The sequence below is a fragment of the Helianthus annuus genome, chromosome 11, assembly GCF_002127325.2.
Source record: "Helianthus annuus cultivar XRQ/B chromosome 11, HanXRQr2.0-SUNRISE, whole genome shotgun sequence".
Classification (NCBI taxonomy): domain Eukaryota; kingdom Viridiplantae; phylum Streptophyta; class Magnoliopsida; order Asterales; family Asteraceae; genus Helianthus; species Helianthus annuus.
Window position 1 is genome coordinate 137690150 of NC_035443.2, and position 15577 is coordinate 137705726.

Consider the following 15577-nt stretch of genomic DNA (forward strand, 5'->3'; position numbering starts at 1 on the left):
ATGATTCCTGGGTGGAAGCCATGCAAGAAGAACTTCAGCAGTTTGAGAAGTTGGGCGTATGGAAATTGGTTGATAGGCCCGACAACTACAAAAAGATCGGAACTCGCTGGGTGTTTAAGTGCAAAAAGGACGACTGTGGGATTGTTGTCCGAAACAAAGCAAGGTTAGTTGTTCAAGGCTTCAGTCAGATTGAAGGCATTGACTACAATGAAGTGTATGCACCTGTTGCTCGTCTGGAGGCTATTAGAATCTTTCTAGCCTACGCATCCTTCAAGAAATTCAAGGTGTACCAGATGGATGTTAAAAGTGCTTTTCTACACGGAGTAGTCGAAGAGGAAGTATATGTCGAGCAACCACCGGGGTTTGAAGATCCATTACATCCTGACAGGGTTTTACTTCTTAACAAGGCGTTATATGGTCTTCATCAAGCACCTCGGGCTTGGTATGAAACGTTGTCTACCTACCTGCTGAGCAATGGTTTTAGACGGGGTTTGATCGACTGTACCCTCTTCATCAAAGAAAAAGGTGAAGATCTTCTGTTGGTACTGTGACAACTCGTAATTTGGATCTACTTTGTGTAACGATACGTGTTTATGTGAACCTTATTTGATTGAATGAATGTTACGGTTAAATGTTTAAATGTTTGCGTTGTTGGACCACACAACACTACACCCGATCCATAAATCAATTGGGGCTTTACTATTGTTGCAAACCCACTCGGTCCATGTAATGGACTCGAGATCACAAGACGGCCCAAGTGAGGTTTCGGCCCACCCTCACCTCACACGTATATGCATATACACAATTAGGGTTTTAGTTTTTCTCACTTTTGGCAACCAAGAACTCACACACCAAACTCTCTTCCTCTGTCTCGGAACTGAAGGCATTCTTCCCTCTCGAAGCTTTTGTCATTCACAACTTTCATCATCTCGGTTAGTGTGGTATTTGTTGATTTCATGCTTGATATGTATGGTTTTGTGATGATGTGATTATCTATCGGATTGCATGATCTAGGAATGTGTTACATAACCGATTAGGGTTCATGCTAGTAAACCAAACAGAATCTATATAATTACTTTTGGTGATATATGTTGATGTGCTAGAACAGAACCGGATCATATGTTGCTGATTAGTCGATGTTCTTAGTGTTAAATCGGTTGAATTGCATGTGCTTGTAACCGGCTGTGATGTTTTAGATTGCATGCTAGTCTATAAGTTAGTTGTTTACATGTTTGATTATTAGAAATTGGCTGTTCTTGATGTTGATTACACGAGTTGATCATATGAATATGTTATGAAATTGATAAATGTTGGTAATTGATTTGATAATTGCCATGATTGATCGGTTATTGAAACTGCCAAATCTGTTTGCTGGAATTACGGGATTTTGTTAAATGAATTAAGGAAACTGTTATAAGCTGTTACACACACACGGTTGCGACTCGGTATCACCAATCACGACTCGAGACCACAACAGCACAAGCCGAGACCATGGTTGCGAGTCCCGTTGCGACTCGTAACCACACCATGAAGAGCCGAAATCACCAGTTGCGACTCGCAACCTCCTATTGCGACTCGTAATCTCCGGCTGTGACTCGTAACCGGGCCATGATGAACCGAGACCGCCTGTTGCGACTCGTAACCACCGGTTGCGACTCGAGATCGCTGGTTGCGACTCGAGACCTCCTTTGCACGTACACTGTTTTGGGCCTCCACTGTCACGGGCCCAACCTTATGACTGTTATGTTATTGGACTGCTTATGTTAATTGGGCCGACTACTTGGACTCGTTACTTGATATGAACTGCTGATACGGTTATGTGATTTGCCATGATCATACTTGATACCATACGTGATACAAACGTGCTACATACGAACCTAACTTGCATAGTAACCATGATAGGACGTGGTTGATTCCTTACTTGTATACTTGAGCATTATACTGTCTGCCGAGCAAACCCAGGTGAGTTCACACTCCTACTAAGGCATGGGATTCCCGGGTCGTGGGAATGGGATAAAGGTTACAATTGACTAAGAACGTACATATGCTTTTCCTAGACTATCACCTACCATGATCCTCGGATGTCAGGACGGTTCCGTAGGTTAGGATAACACCTACGTGGTCATATGCCAATTACTGCCTCGGATGTCAGGCACGCACGTAAAACCTACGTGTACGCATTACTTACTTCTATCCTCGGTACAAAGGATACGTACGTGAAACCCACGTACACCCCCGCGTCTCCTATCCTCGGTTGTGAAGGATACGTACGTAAGACCTACGTACACCCCATACGCGCTACTGTTCTCGGAAGAAGAACAGGGATGATACGAGTAGTTGATACGAATAGTCTAGTGGTCACATAACATGGGAAGCCCCCACCTATATAACTTACTATCGGCCCAGTAGAGCCACCCTGTACTTACTGTTACGTACTTACTTACTGTGAACTCGCTCAACTAGTTTGTTGATCATTCTGTTACATGCCTTGCAGATCGTTAGGTACTTGGAGCTTGCACAAAGAGGAGCCGGTCGTTGTGGACAAGGATCGTAATACTTTGTTGGACACTTATGACATTTCAGTATATTTAATTTGGGTTTATAACAATGCTTCCGCTACTCAAAACAATGCTTAGATTTAAAACATCGATCATGTCATGATAACCTATTCTAATGACTTTTATTATTATTTAATGCTATGTTTGATATGATTGATGGCTTGATCCTGGTCACGTCACGCTCCCAAGCGGTGGTACTCCGCGTGTGGATTTTTGGGGGTGTGACAGATTGGTATCAGAGCCATTGGTTATAGAGAACTTGGTTTTAATATGGGAAAAAGTTTTTATTAAAACCGGACTATAACCAGTACAGTGCTCTCAACGATCCACAACGACGCTTCGCTCCACGTGCAAGACTCGACATCCTAGGTAATAAGGTTTATGTTTATTGCCTACTTGCTAGAATTACTTAGAACTTTGCTCGAGGTATGCTTAGACTACAATGCTCACTATTTGCTATTGCTTAAGAACCCTTACGTGCTTACGCTTTTCTGTCATCGCACTATTCGCGAACTTTTCTCACCTATTTCGCCTTTGACATGAAGATCAATGGCTGGAAGAATTAACATGACACAAGCCCAGTTAGAGGCTCTTGTTCAAGCCCAAGTTGCTGCGGCAGTTGCAGCAGCTCAAGCAGGTAGTATATCCTGCAGTATAGGCACACACTAGGATCCCTAGATCCTGCATTCACTCTTGTATTTAACTTCGTCCTATTCGTACACAATAGGTCAACACGCGCAGCAGCCTGTCTGCACTTTCAAGAACTTCATGGACTGTCGTCCAAACTCTTTCAGCGGCACAGAAGGAGCGGTTGGACTCCTCCACTGGTTCGAGAAGCTAGAATCAGTATTCGAAATGTGCGAGTGCCCTGAGGCTCGCAAGGTCAAGTTTGCTACTGGCACCTTGGAAGGAATCGCGCTAACCTGGTGGAACGCGCAGGTGCAGATTCTTGGGTTGGCAGCTGCTAACGCCACCCCATGGAACGATTTTAAGGAACTCATCAAGCGTGAGTATTGCACGCGTGAAGATATACACAAGCTAGAAGACGAGCTGTATAATCTGAAAATGGTCGGGTCAGAGATCGAAGCATATACCAAACGGTCGAACGAGCTGGCCGTTCTGTGTCCAACTATGGTGGACCCTCCATACAAGCGCATTGAGTTGTATCTCAAGGGATTGGCGCCAGAAATTCAGAGCCACGTGACGTCGGCTAACCTCGAAAATATCCAGGAAATCCAACGCCTCGCTCATCGCATCACCGATCAGGCAGTGGAACAGAATAAACTGCCTAAGCGTGTCAGTGCTACTACTACAGTCACTCCTTCAGCTACTCCCGTTACCCTCAGTGACAACAAGAGGAAATGGGAGGGGGATTCAAGCAAAGCATCAGTTTCGGTTCAGTCTCAGAATCAGCAGCGAAAGACTGACAACTATCAAAGCCCTAACCAGCAGTCGTCAGGTAGCCACAGGCAGGGTGGATATCGCGGAAATCTTCCAAAGTGCAACAACTGCAACAAGCACCACAACGGTTAGTGTAACAAGGGTCGTTGTCAAAGATGCCTCAAGATGGGTCACGAGGCCAAAGACTGTAGAAGCCTTCGTCCTGCGAACCAAAATCAGCAGCAGCCTCACGCTCAGCCTAACCAGCAACAGGGCAACAAAGGATGCTACAATTGTGGTGCTGAAGGCCACATCAAGAGACACTGCCCACAGCTCAACAGGAACCAGAACAACAACAACAACAATCAGGGCAATGGTAACAACAACAATGGGGGAAACAACAACGGCAACGAGGCAAGGGGCCGTGCATTCGTACTAGGTCGTGGCGACGCAGTGAACGATCCCAACGTTGTTATGGGTAAGTTTCTCCTCGACAATATTTACGTTACTGTTTTGTTTGATTCGGGTGCGGATACAAGCTATATGTCTGTGAAAATGTGTCAACCGCTAAAACGTGCACCAACACTTTTACCCACCAAACATGTAGTAGAGTTAGCTAACGGTAAAAGTCTAGAAGCCACGCACATAGTTCAGGGTTGTAACCTTATTCTAGCTGGTCAAGCCTTTTCTATTGATCTCATTCCCATAGTTTTGGGAAGTTTCGACGTCGTGATTGGGATGGATTGGTTATCCCAACACCAGGCAGAAATCCTATGCAGCGAGAAGATTATTCGCATTCCTCGTTCTGGTCAGGAACCTCTTGAAGTTCAAGGCGACAAGAGTGGTGCTGTGGTTGGCATCATCTCATTCTTGAAGGCTCAGAAGTGCTTACGTAAAGGTCACACAGCCATTTTGGCTCTTGTTTCATACACATCAGTAAAGGAAAAGAAATTGGAGGATATTCCAATTGTACGCGATTACCCTCAAGTGTTTCCTGAAGATTTACCTGGCTTACCGCCTCATCGTCAGGTTGAATTCCAGATCGAGCTCGCTTCGGGAGCAGCACCCATAGCTCGCGCACCATATCGTCTAGCTCCATCAGAATTGGAAGAACTGTCAAAGCAGCTACAAGAGCTCTTGGAAAAGGGTTTCATTCGTCCAAGCTCTTCGCCTTGGGGAGCTCCAGTACTTTTCGTGAAAAAGAAAGACGGTACGTTCAGGATGTGTATAGACTACAGGGAACTGAACAAGGTAACGGTGAAGAACCGTTATCCTCTTCCGCGCATAGATGACTTATTCGACCAGTTACAAGGGTCGTGCTACTATTCGAAGATAGACTTAAGGTCTGGGTATCATCAGCTGAGAGTCCGGGATGAGGACGTCTCTAAGACAGCATTCAGAACTCGTTATGGTCACTACGAGTTTCTTGTCATGCCATTCGGGTTAACGAACGCGCCTGCTGTATTTATGGATCTTATGAACAGGGTGTGCAAACCCTATCTCGACAAGTTCGTCATTGTTTTCATCGACGACATTCTGATTTACTCCAAGAGTCAGGAGGAACACGAGCAGCACCTTCGTCTGATATTGGAACTCCTTCGAAAGGAACAGTTGTACGCTAAGCTCTCAAAATGCGACTTCTGGCTTCGTGAAGTCCACTTCTTAGGCCACGTGGTAAACAAGGACGGGATTCACGTCGATCCATCCAAGGTTGATTCGATCAGAAACTGGCCTGCACCGCGTACCCCGACAGAAATACGTCAATTCTTGGGTTTGGCAGGATACTACAGACGGTTTATTAAAGACTTTTCAAAGATCGCGCAACCACTTACGCTGCTGACACAGAAGGGTGTCACCTATCGTTGGGGCAACACGCAAGAAACTGCTTTTCAGTATCTGAAGGATAGGCTCTGCAGCGCACCTATACTTTCATTGCCAGAGGGCACAGATGACTTCGTGGTATACTGTGACGCATCAATACAGGGTCTGGGTTGTGTATTGATGCAACGTGATAAAGTGATAGCCTACGCTTCTCGTCAACTCAAGGTTCATGAACGCAACTACACGACGCACGATTTAGAGCTGGGAGCTGTTGTTTTCGCGCTTAAGATATGGCGACACTACCTGTACGGTACCAGGTGCACGATTTACACCGATCACAGGAGTCTCGAGCATATCCTTAAGCAGAAGGATTTGAATATGCGTCAACGACGATGGGTCGAGTTACTTAACGACTACGAATGCGCCATCAAGTATCATCCAGGCAAAGCCAATGTTGTGGCTGATGCCCTTAGCCGAAAGGACACCTTACCAAAGCGCGTGCGAGCGCTACAACTTACGATTCAGTCTAGCCTTCCTGCACAGATACGAGCTGCTCAGACAGAAGCACTGAAGCCCGAAAACGTCAAGGCTGAAGCCTTACGCGGCTCACGACAACAAATGGAACAAAAGGAAGACGGCGCCTATTACGTAACGGGCCGGATTTGGGTCCCTCTCTATGGCGGTTTACGCGAACTTGTAATGGATGAAGCTCACAAGTCTCGCTACTCGGTACATCCAGGGTCAGATAAAATGTACCACGACATCAGCACTACTTACTGGTGGCCTAGCATGAAGGCCCACATCGCTACGTACGTTGGAAAATGCTTGACCTGTGCGAGAGTCAAGGTTGAATATCAGAAACCAGCTGGTCTACTTCAGCAGCCTAAGATACCTCAATGGAAATGGGAAGAAATTTCCATGGATTTTGTTACCGGCTTACCTAGATCTCAGTGTGGGAACGATACAATATGGGTCATAGTTGATCGACTCACCAAGTCTGCACACTTCCTGCCGATTAAGGAAACGGACAAGTTCTCCACTCTCGCAGACGTCTATCTTAAAGAAGTTGTTTCGAGGCACGGAGTGCCCACCTCTATTATTTCGGATCGCGATGCACGATTCACGTCAGAGCTTTGGCAAGCAATGCATAAATCTTTCGGCTCACGATTAGACATGAGCACGGCTTATCACCCTCAGACGGATGGGCAGTCTGAGCGAACGATCCAAACTCTAGAAGACATGCTTAGGGCATGCGTTATAGACTTCGGCAACGGCTGGGAAAAACACCTCCCTTTGGTGGAGTTCTCGTATAATAACAGTTACCATACCAGCATTCAAGCCGCTCCATTTGAGGCATTGTACGGACGTAAATGCCGGTCACCTCTCTGTTGGGCAGAGGTGGGAGATAGTCAAATTACGGGTCCAGAGATTGTAGTGGACGCCACAGAAAAGATTACACAGATACGACAACGCATGGCGGCAGCACGCGACCGTCAGAAAGCCTACGCGGACAAGCGTAGAAAGCCTTTGGAATTTGAGGTCGGAGACCGGGTTTTATTGAAAGTTTCACCCTGGAAGGGTGTGGTACGTTTTGGCAAACGGGGCAAACTGAATCCGCGGTACGTCGGACCATTCGAAATCTTAGAAAAGATTGGCAAGGTAGCCTACAAGTTGAACCTACCAGCTGAACTCGGAGCAGTTCACAATGTCTTTCACGTATCGAACTTAAAGAAGTGCCTATCAGATGAAAACCTCATCATTCCTTTTAAGGAACTCACTATCGACGAGCGGCTGCAGTTCGTCGAGGAACCAGTAGAAATCACGGACCGGGATGTGAAGGTCCTCAAAAGCAAGAGAATCCCTCTTGTTCGAGTTCGTTGGAACTCCAAACGTGGCCCAGAGTACACCTGGGAACGCGAAGACAGAATGACAGAAAAGTACCCCCAGTTATTCGAAACCAATGCAACCACTACTGAGGCTGAAGCTACTACTTCGGAATTTCGGGACGAAATTCCAGATCAACGGGGGGAGGATGTGACACCCCAGGAAAACCAGTGAACGCTATAACTTACCTAGCTTCCTCAGTGAGTGCATACCAAATTTCGGGACGAAATTTCCAATTAGTTGGGGATAATGTGACAACTCGTAATTTGGATCTACTTTGTGTAACGATACGTGTTTATGTGAACCTTATTTGATTGAATGAATGTTACGGTTAAATGTTTAAATGTTTGCGTTGTTGGACCACACAACACTACACCCGATCCATAAATCAATTGGGGCTTTACTATTGTTGCAAACCCACTCGGTCCATGTAATGGACTCGAGATCACAAGACGGCCCAAGTGAGGTTTCGGCCCACCCTCACCTCACACGTATATGCATATACACAATTAGGGTTTTAGTTTTTCTCACTTTTGGCAACCAAGAACTCACACACCAAACTCTCTTCCTCTGTCTCGGAACTGAAGGCATTCTTCCCTCTCGAAGCTTTTGTCATTCACAACTTTCATCATCTCGGTTAGTGTGGTATTTGTTGATTTCATGCTTGATATGTATGGTTTTGTGATGATGTGATTATCTATCGGATTGCATGATCTAGGAATGTGTTACATAACCGATTAGGGTTCATGCTAGTAAACCAAACAGAATCTATATAATTACTTTTGGTGATATATGTTGATGTGCTAGAACAGAACCGGATCATATGTTGCTGATTAGTCGATGTTCTTAGTGTTAAATCGGTTGAATTGCATGTGCTTGTAACCGGCTGTGATGTTTTAGATTGCATGCTAGTCTATAAGTTAGTTGTTTACATGTTTGATTATTAGAAATTGGCTGTTCTTGATGTTGATTACACGAGTTGATCATATGAATATGTTATGAAATTGATAAATGTTGGTAATTGATTTGATAATTGCCATGATTGATCGGTTATTGAAACTGCCAAATCTGTTTGCTGGAATTACGGGATTTTGTTAAATGAATTAAGGAAACTGTTATAAGCTGTTACACACACACGGTTGCGACTCGGTATCACCAATCACGACTCGAGACCACAACAGCACAAGCCGAGACCATGGTTGCGAGTCCCGTTGCGACTCGTAACCACACCATGAAGAGCCGAAATCACCAGTTGCGACTCGCAACCTCCTATTGCGACTCGTAATCTCCGGCTGTGACTCGTAACCGGGCCATGATGAACCGAGACCGCCTGTTGCGACTCGTAACCACCGGTTGCGACTCGAGATCGCTGGTTGCGACTCGAGACCTCCTTTGCACGTACACTGTTTTGGGCCTCCACTGTCACGGGCCCAACCTTATGACTGTTATGTTATTGGACTGCTTATGTTAATTGGGCCGACTACTTGGACTCGTTACTTGATATGAACTGCTGATACGGTTATGTGATTTGCCATGATCATACTTGATACCATACGTGATACAAACGTGCTACATACGAACCTAACTTGCATAGTAACCATGATAGGACGTGGTTGATTCCTTACTTGTATACTTGAGCATTATACTGTCTGCCGAGCAAACCCAGGTGAGTTCACACTCCTACTAAGGCATGGGATTCCCGGGTCGTGGGAATGGGATAAAGGTTACAATTGACTAAGAACGTACATATGCTTTTCCTAGACTATCACCTACCATGATCCTCGGATGTCAGGACGGTTCCGTAGGTTAGGGTAACACCTACGTGGTCATATGCCAATTACTGCCTCGGATGTCAGGCACGCACGTAAAACCTACGTGTACGCATTACTTACTTCTATCCTCGGTACAAAGGATACGTACGTGAAACCCACGTACACCCCCGCGTCTCCTATCCTTGGTTGTGAAGGATACGTACGTAAGACCTACGTACACCCCATACGCGCTACTGTTCTCGGAAGAAGAACAGGGATGATACGAGTAGTTGATACGAATAATCTAGTGGTCACATAACATGGGAAGCCCCCACCTATATAACTTACTATCGGCCCAGTAGAGCCACCCTGTACTTACTGTTACGTACTTACTTACTATGAACTCGCTCAACTAGTTTGTTGATCATTCTGTTACATGCCTTGCAGATCGTTAGGTACTTGGAGCTTGCACAAAGAGGAGCCGGTCGTTGTGGACAAGGATCGTAATACTTTGTTGGACACTTATGACATTTCAGTATATTTAATTTGGGTTTATAACAATGCTTCCGCTACTCAAAACAATGCTTAGATTTAAAACATCGATCATGTCATGATAACCTATTCTAATGACTTTTATTATTATTTAATGCTATGTTTGATATGATTGATGGCTTGATCCTGGTCACGTCACGCTCCCAAGCGGTGGTACTCCGCGTGTGGATTTTTGGGGGTGTGACAGGTACAAGTGTATGTCGATGACATTATCTTTGGTTCTACCGATGATAAGTTATGCAAGGAATTTGAAAAGGTGATGCAAGATCGATTCGAGATGAGTGCGATGGGTGAAATGACGTTCTTCTTGGGTTTGCAAGTTAATCAGTCCGAATCTGGAATTTTTATCCATCAAACCAAGTACGTCGGAGACATCTTGAGCCGGTTCCAGATGTCCGATTCGAAGCCAATTTCTACTCCTCTTCCGCAGAATCACGGGATTACTCCGGATGAAGAAGGGGATGCTGTAGACTCTTCACTTTATCGGGCTATGATTGGATCCTTAATGTATCTCACCGCATCAAGACCCGACATTATGTATCCAACTTGTCTTCTCGCTAGGTACCAAGCGAATCCGAAGGTCTCTCACTATGCTGCTGTCAAAAGGATTTTTCGTTATCTGAAGGGTTACCCTGACACCGTGTTATGGTACCCTAAGGATGATAACTTCAATCTCAAAGCTTTCAGTGATTCTGATTTCGGCGGCTGCAAGAAAGATGGAAAATCAACTACAGCAGGATGTCAGTTCTTAGGCAATCGCCTAGTCACTTGGCAATGCAAGAAGCAGACATGTGTGGCTACGTCTACATGTGAAACAGAATACATTGCTGCGTCTAGTTGCTGCTCCCAGGTTCTATGGATCCAACAACAGATGCGGGACTACGGTTTTGAATTCCTAACTACTCCTATTTATGTTGATAATGAGGCTGCCTTACAGATCACTAGAAATCCTGTACAGCACTCGAAAACGAAGCACATCGATATTAAATATCACTTCATACGTGATTGCTTTGAAAAGAGACTTATCGATGTGGTTCACATTCATACCGATCACCAACGTGCCGACCTTTTTACCAAAGCATTTGATAAATCAAGATTTGATTATTTACTTTTGGTAAACGGCATTAAGGTGAAGCAAGAGTAACCGACATCAGAAAATCGTTTTTGTAAATATTTTTCTAAAACCAAAAATCCAAAAATATGTTTTTACTTTATTTTATTTTTGAATTTTAGGGGGAGAAAGTTTCAAGAAAAATACAAAAACATTGAAAAACCACAAAAATACAAAAATATGTCTTTAATTTATTTACTTTCTGCATTTAAGGGGGAGAAAATTCAGAAAAACACAAAAACAAAGAAAATCAAAAATGAGTTTCTTGGTAATATAAGAGAAAGTGATATTACGTCAGAGGTCGGTTGAAACATGCTTCTAAAAGAATTTTAAAAGAAAAAGAAAATGATAAGTAGCTCTACTAATGATGTACCGGTAGACTCACGATCATTTTAAAGTATGCAGGAGATATAAACATAACGAACTGAAAACCGCGTGGGAACCGCTCATTGGCATATGGTCTTGGTACCGAAATTTCGTTTGATAGATTGCCGAGGTTCTGAGATATTCGGGGTTTATGTTGTTTATCATCTGGGTATCATGGTTGTTTCTATAAAAGACAAAGTCTAAGTTCTTCCATGATACCATACATACGTGTACATAATTCATACTGCATTCGACCTCAATAAGTGATAAACAATCACATGTCCATACAAAATAAGTGATAAAATATCACATTTATCCAGGAGTCAAGTTCGTCTCTCTGCTGTACGGAAGTACTGACCTGTTCACGGACTTGCTCCTGTGCCCTCATGCATCGAAAATCAAGTTCCTCATCAATAAGTGATTCTATCACATAGGGCTTGTTTTCAAACTCAAATAAGTGACTTGTTCACATTGTATATATATACGTTAAAAACGGGTGATAAATGGTATACTCCCCAGTAAGATGAACTCTCGTGCATACCTTGATACGGGAATGTGTCGTGAGTGGATGAACACCGGTCGGTAAGTATAAATCATACCTTAAACGTATCTCATTGTATTATGATTACACTTGATTGTTGAGTTTAAGTGGATAACAATATCGGTAATTGTGGTAGAATACTTATCAACTTCTGTAAAAGAATTTTAAAAGGAAATGTGTTTTGACAAAAGACCGCAAGCTGATATGATTCTCTTCGCCAGAAACTCGCAAAAATATTGTTGTGTTTGTACATATTTGTTTACTGCTTTATTTTTTAACAGTTTTGTCGTTTGGTGCATATCAGCACGACATTAGCGGTGATGTCGTTTGATAACATTCAAAGGATATTAAAATTGTTGCCTTTCATTTTATCAAACCTCAAAATCCAAAAAGATTTTCAATTTAATATTATTTTTGATTAACTGATGTTGGTGCTCGATCCGATACCTGACAAGCCGATATACTTCATAAAACTAACCTTTGCAGAACTTCATAACGGACAACTTTTCATAATGGTCATTTCTGAAAACCTCCAAAATTTGAAGGGTTTAAATTGGAAATTCCCAAAAATCCAAAGTGTTGGTGGAAATCTGATCCTTCGAGGAAGCAATGGCCCTCGAAAGATCAGATGGTCAAGAAAGTCAACGAAAGTCAATCATCTCAGTCGAAAGATGATTTGGTCAACGAAGGATTTGACCAAATTGATCCTTCGAGCTGATCAGATCCTTTTGAAAGATGGTTTAGATCGAAAGATATCTTTCGAAGGATTCCAAAAATATCTAGTATCCTTCGATCCAGATCTTTCAAATATCTGGATCCTTCGAGCCAAATAGGGATCCTTCGAACCCAAGGTCATCCTTCGAGACACCTTTACATCTTTCGAATGGTTTTGGGTCCTTCGAGACGGTTGGACTTTCGAGGTCATAGTATAAAAGGTCATCTTCTTCATTTGCTCACTTAACAGTCTCAAAATTCATCACACAAAAACCCTCTCATCATTCCGAACCTCTGACAAAATTTTTCAAAACTTGTTAAGATCAGAATTCTTATAACAACATTCGGTAGGATAAACCTGATTCTTTTAACAAATAACATTGTGAAATCCTCTTTGATCATGTCTTCTTAATTCCTTTTTTCTTTGTTCTTGAACTCTTGAAAAACTGAATGACATATGATGAGTGTAATGTGAAAATGTTATAAAGATGTTAATGTTAAGTTTGTTTGATGAGTATAATGTACATAACAGGTTTTGGTTGAATTTTGTTGTCTAGGGTTTGGGTTGGGTTAAAACAGAGTCATGGTGTGTGGTTTTTGGTTTAAATCAGTGTATCCGGGGTGGATTAGTGTCCGGTTTGGGTCTAAATGTTGATGTTTTAAATGGTTATTGATGTTGTTTGTATCTGGTATAAAACAAAGTTAAAACCCTTTTAAAACCATCACCGGAAATAACTTAAAATTGACCACCGGAGAATATCGCCGTTGAACAGTGATGCCGGAGGTCAACACGAAGGATGTTGACTCTCACCTCGATAGATGTGATGCACAACATCTTTCGATCTGAGACTCGAAAGATGTTAGATTCCTCGAAGGATCATCTTTCGATTGATCAAACCTTCGAATGATCAAGACATCTTTCAAACTCTTGATTCTTCGAAAGATGATCTTTCGATAAGGTTGTGATCCTTCAAGAAAAGTGACATCTTTCGAACAGACTGACATCCTTCGAACAATCTGCCATCCTTCGTGCCATGTTCAATCGTTCGATGGATAATTTGGATCCTTCGAGAGTTCAACACTTGGAATTTTTCAAGAAATTGAAAATTTTTCTAAGTGTGGAATTCCTTGTTGACTGTTTGAATTTTTCTTATTACGTGTCAATGTTTGATGTGCAGAAATGGCACCAAAAGTGAGAAAGGAACGGGCAAAGCCAACAAAGAAGGAGAAATCTGAGGTTGAATCGATGTCTGAATCTAGACATAACATGGCTGCTTACTTACAACCGGAAGGCAAGATCAGTCCGGAGTTTTCTGGAATTATGGAGTACCTTCATCGTGCTCGTATCAATTATGCTATCACAACACAGCACATTGCCTATCAGTCGCACATCAAGGAGTTTTGGAGTTCAGCTGTGATTGAAACAGTGGAGAATAAGGAAGTGATCAGGGCATCAGTTGCTGAAAAACCTGTGGTTATTACATAAAACACTATCAGAGAACGTCTACAGCTTGGAGATCAACCAGAAGATCCTACTTCTATAGATTTACAATGTCATCGGGGGTTACGGATGAGGCTGCGGTACAGCGACGACGTTCTTGCCAATCAGATCAACAAGAAGTATATGCCGCTTCGATACAAGTTCTTGTTGCATATCCTTATTCATTGCCTGAGCAACAAGCGTTCTGGATATGATCTGTCACCGATCGAATTGACTGGATTGTTTACGGCTCTGATTCTGAACAAGCCGTTCAACATATCTCGCTATATCTTCGACAATCTGAAGGAAAACGCTCGAAGGCCACTCCGGTCAGCAACACAGCGAACATCTACCAAATTCTGGTTATATCCAAGATTTCTGCAGATGATGATTGGCGATCAGATTCCTGATCTTCCAAAGGTTGAAGCAGATGTTCTACCTGTTAATCCAATGAATGAGCGTACTCTGCTTATATTCAAGTCCATGTCCGCCTATAAGGAACCGGATCCAATTAGGAAACTTATTGGTCATCTCGATGTTCCTAACTACGAGGCACCGCAGAACAACAAATGGCGACGAGACGCGAGTGATTCTGATAATGAAGAGCCAAGGTTGATCGCTTTGGCTGACACGCAGCTCGGGGCTAAACATGGAATCAAAGCAACAAGGAAGTCTGCTGGCAGTTCTAGTGCTGCAGCACATGTCGAGGTTGATGTGAATGTTGCTGCCGAAGAGGTTCAGGGATTGTTTGTAGATCCTGATGCTCGTATTGGTGCAGGTGGTGATGGTGGTACTGTGGTTGTTGAAACAGGTGGTAGTGCAGGTGGAGCTGGTGGTGTTGCTAGTCAGTCTGGTACTGTTGCGACTGACAAAGGCAAAGGAAAGGTAGATGAGCCGAGGAGAAAAGCGGATGATAGTAGTTCGTCTTCTGAAGAGGAAGGAGGTTCTGGTGACGATGGTTCATCTTCTGAGGACGATAATCCTCCTCCTCCAGGAATGAAAAAGGTCTATGATAGTCGCGGGAATCCTCGTTTTGAGCGAATAGAAAAGACGGTTAGAACTGGAGAATCTGACAGGGATGAGGATTATATCCTTACTTCTTCGGGTTTTGTTAGAAAGAGGAAAGCAAAAAGACAGGGTGTTCGTTCATCAAAGAAAACTGCTGGTGATTCCTCTATTCCAGTTTCTATTCAGCCTTCATCTGCTCCTGAGCAACAGCTTCCTCCTGTTAGTGATCAACTGACTGCATCAGAGACGCTGGAGCTTATGTCTTCTCCTCAGAGGTCCTCTGGGACGCGCACGGTGACCGTTGATCAACAGCCGCCTGCAACTCCCGCCTCAGGTACACATGCCCGACCTACTCTTGTTATTACTGGTCCTACAGGTGCTTCTGGTCAGGCTGGTCAGTCTGGGTCCTCA